Below are 4,652 nucleotides of genomic sequence, written 5' to 3'. Positions count from 1 at the left end.
CCAGGGAGAGGCTTAAAATTCTTATTCTCAAATAGATTAAAGAAGCACTTATTCTGATCTTTTGTTTTTAATCTCACCTAAATCGTATTCTCTTATATTTTACCCAGGGCCAAGTATGGCAGTCATCTAGCTTTTATAAATGAGTCATATTTATTTCTTTTCCGAGATATCTCTAGGCTGCCTCCTCCCAGATGATTTTGGCTGCAGAACTGGCTTACCTGGTTGCAATCATGTAGTAGTCAGAGAAAACAACTAAAGGCACTACTGTAAATATTACAGGAACACTGAAATAACATTAGAGTCCCTGGATCTGCGTGGGTTGTGTCCCTCCAGAAAAGGTAGAGGGGAAGGTTTGCAGATGTTGCTTTACTGACTTGTGTCAATGTTTCTTATTTCAATAGTATGCCTTTGCCAAATCTCCGTTCATCTCATCTCCCAAACACTGTGATTTCTACCATCAGCTCTTGTTTATCTTTGTCTCTCCCCATTATAGCAACTGAAACAAAGTTTTGGGATTTAATTATTGATTTGCTTGATTGTTGTGGCTGTGTTCTAGTTATTTTGGAAATTCATCCATCTGATATATGACCAACTAATAGAAGACAGTTTTCAATCTTCTAAAACATAAAGCTATGGAAATATATGTATGTGTGTGTATTTTTGTGTGAATAAATATAGAAATACATATACCAATATGACATATATTATAAATGCATGTATAAACATTTTATATATTAAATACATATATGTATGTTTTAGTATATACATTAATATTACCATATGCATTTATTTACATGGAAATACTTTTTGTTCTGACTAAAAAAGTAATAGATAGTAGTTATGGGAAAACTAGGTAATACAAAAAATATAAAGAAATACATAAAAATCGGCCGGGCACAGTGCCTCACACCTGTAATCCTAGCACTTTGGGAGGCTGAGGCGGGTGGATCACCTGAGGTCAGGAGTTCGAGACCAGCCTGGCCAACATGGTGAAACCCCCGTCTCTACTAAAAATACAAAAAAGATTAGCCAGGTGTGGTGGCGGGCACCTGTAATCCCAGCTACTTGGGAGATTGAGGCAGGAGAATCGCCTGAACCTGGGAGGTGGAGGTGGCAATGAGCCGAGGTCGCGCCATTGCACTCCAGCCTGGGCTACAGGAGCGAAACACTGTGAAAGAAAGAAAGAAAGAAAGAGAGAGAGAGAGAAAAGAAAGGAAAGAAAGGAAGGAAGGAAGGAAAGAAAGAAAGGAAGGAAGGAAGGAAGGAAGGAAGGAAGGAAGGAAGGAAGGAAGGAAGGAAGGGGAAGAGAAATAGATAAAAATCATGAATACTCCTATAGTCCAGTAATAGCTACTATATGAGTCAAAATTAATTTCAGCTACAGGAAAGAAGGAAGGAAGGAAGGAGAAGAGAAATAGATAAAAATCATGAATACTCCTACAGTTCAGTAATAGCTACTGTATGAATCAAAATTAATTTCAGGGCCAGGCGCGGTGGCTCAAGCCTGTAATCCCAGCACTTTGGGAGGCCGAGACGGGCGGATCACGAGGTCAGGAGATCGAGACTATCCTGGCTAACACGGTGAAACCCCGTCTCTGCTAAAAAATACAAAAAAACTAGCCGGGCGCGGTGGCGGGCGCCTGTAGTCCCAACTACTCGGGAGGCTGAGGCAGGAGAATGGCGTGAACCCGGGAGGCAGAGCTTGCAGTGAGCTGAGATCCGGCCACTGCACTCCAGCCTGGGCGGCAGAGCCAGACTCTGTCTCAAAAAAAAAAAAAAAAAAAAAAAAAAAAAATTAATTTCAGCTACAATTACTCAGAAAAAATATCCAAAATAACATCAAATAAAGCAGAAGAATATTTCTCTAATATAAAATGTCTGTCCACTGGCTATCTAGTGCTTGTACAGTGGTTCCAAAGCCATCATAATCCATCAACTTCCAGATCTTCACTCCATCATTCTTAAGGTATAATCCCCATCTTCATGGTCTAAGATATCTGCCAGAGTTCTAGTCATTACATTCACATTCCAAGTAGCAGATTGGAGAAATGAGATAAGAAAGGTACAAAGGCCATGTCCTTTTAAAGTGGTTTTCTTTTTTGCTTTTTTCTTTAATTTTAAAAAATGTGTAGGCTGGGCACAGTGGCTCATGCCTGTAGTCTCAGCACTTTAGGAGGCCAAAGCAGGAGGATCACTTGAGCCTGGGATTTCAAGACCAGCCTGGGCAACAGAGTGTGAACCTGTCTGCAAAAAACTTAAAAATTAGCTGAGCTCCCAGCTACTTGAGAGGCTGAGATTGGGGGATTGCTGGAGCCCGGGAGGTTATACGGAGCTGTGATCACACCAGTGCACGTCAGCCTGGGTGACAGAGTGAGATCTTGTCTCTAAATAAATAAGTAAATAAATAAATAATAGAAATAGAGTCTAGCTATGTTTCCCAGGCTGATCTTAAACTCCTGGACTCACGTGATCCTCCCAGTTCAGCCACCCAAAGTGCTGAGATTACAGGTGTGAGTCGCCACATCTGTGATAAGGTGATTTTCCAAGAAGCTGCCACACAATATATTTTATAACTAATTGACCAAACTCAGTCATACAGCGCCATAGCTGCCAGAAAAAAATGGGAAATATAGAATGTTTAGGTGGGCACTGGAGTGGGAACGCCAGAATAAGGATCTCCAAAAATCTACTCCTCCATAACAGTAATAAAAATACTGACAAAAATAGTCAAAATCAACTTTTTCAGAACACTGGATATTAATCCAAGGCTTGCAACAATACAAAAAGCATTTCTTGAAGAAATTGGCTGAATCATGATTAAAAAAACAAACAAAAAACAGTGAGCCTTGTGACATTTTAATTAGCCCTGTTTACAGATTCTCTCCCCACATGAAGAAATAAAGAAATACGGCCGGGCGCGGTGGCTCACGCCTGTAATCCCAGCACTTTGGGAGGCCGAGGCGGGCGGATCACAAGGTCAGGAGATCGAGACCACGGTGAAACCCCGTCTCTACTAAAAATACAAAAAATTAGCCGGGCGCGGTTGTGGGCGCCTGTAGTCCCAGCTACTCGGGAGGCTGAGGCAGGAGAATGGCGTGAACCCGGGAGGCGGAGCTTGCAGTGAGCCGAGATCGCGCCACTGCACTCCAGCCTGGGCGACAGAGCCAGACTCCGTCTCAAAAAAAAAAAAAAAAAAAAAAAAGAAATAAAGAAATACCACTGGTAATGGTAACTACATAAGTAAATACAAAAAGCAGTATAAAGGTAATTTTTGTCTGAAATGTTCCTTTTCTCCTATCTGATTTAAAAGATAACTACATAAAACAATACTTACAAATCTATGTCAATGGGTATATAATGTATAAGATATAATTTTTATGTCAATAATAGGACAAAGGGGGAGGGAAGAAATGAGCTATACAGGAAAAAAGTTTGTGTATCCTATTGAAATTAACCTGCTATTAATACAAACTAAATTGTTTTAAGTTTAGATGTTAATTGTAATCTCTAAGGCAATCACAAAATAACTCAAAGAATGCTAAAATAAATTACAAGGGAATAAAAATGGTACAGTAAAACATTTAACAATATAGGAAAAAGTAGGAAAATGACAATTATAAAACCTCTTATTCATAATTACATTAAGTGTAAATGGTTTAAACACTCCAATCAAAGGCAGAGATTAGCAAAACTGATGAAAAACATGATCCAACTATATTGTGTCTACAAGTGACACACTTTATTTTTATTATTATTGTTGTTGTTATTATGATTATTTTATTTCAAAGGTTTTTTGGGGAACAGGCAGTGTTTGGTTACATGAATAAGTTATTTAGTGGTGATTTCTGAGATTCTGGTGCACCCATCACCTGAGCAGTGTACACTGTACCCACCATGTAGTCTTTTATCCCTCACCCCCTACTGCCCTTTCCCCCAAGTTCCCAAAGTCTATTGTGTCATTCTTATGCCTTTGCATCCTCATGGCTTAGCTACCACTTATGAGTGAGAACATATGATGTTTGGTTTTCCATGCCTGAGTTAATTCACTTAGAATAATGGTCTCCAATTCCATCCACGTGCTGCAAATGCCATTATTTCATTCTACAAGAGACACACTTTAGATTCAAGATATAAAGAGTTTAAAAACAAAAGGATGGGAAAAGATACACCATGTAAAGAGTAACTAAAAGAGGGCTAAAATGGCTGTATTAATATAAGACAAAATAGACTTAAGACAAAAAATTTTTACTAGAGACAGAGGCCATTTTCTAATGATAAAAGAGTCAGTCCCTCAAGAAAGTATAACAGTTATAAACATAATTAACCTAATGACAGAGCCAAAAAGTAAATGAAACAAAAACTGACAGAATTAAAGGCAAAATAGACAATTCAACAATAAGAGTTGGAGATCTCAATACGTCACATTCAGCAATGGATAAAACAACTAGACAGAAGATCAAGAAGAAAATAGAAGACTTGAATAATACTATAAACCAACTAGGTCTAATAGACATCTATAGAACACTCCACCCAACAACAACAGAATGCACATTTTTCTCAAGTATATATGGGCCATTCTCTAGGACAGAACATATGTTAAGCCATAAAATGCATATCAAAATCTATCACTGTTTTTCTTTTTTTTTAATAGA

The sequence above is a fragment of the Macaca nemestrina genome, chromosome 2 (assembly GCF_043159975.1).
Source record: "Macaca nemestrina isolate mMacNem1 chromosome 2, mMacNem.hap1, whole genome shotgun sequence".
NCBI lineage: Eukaryota > Metazoa > Chordata > Mammalia > Primates > Cercopithecidae > Macaca > Macaca nemestrina.
The sequence above is the reverse complement of the archived record's forward strand: the minus strand, read 5'-3'. Positions refer to the sequence as shown.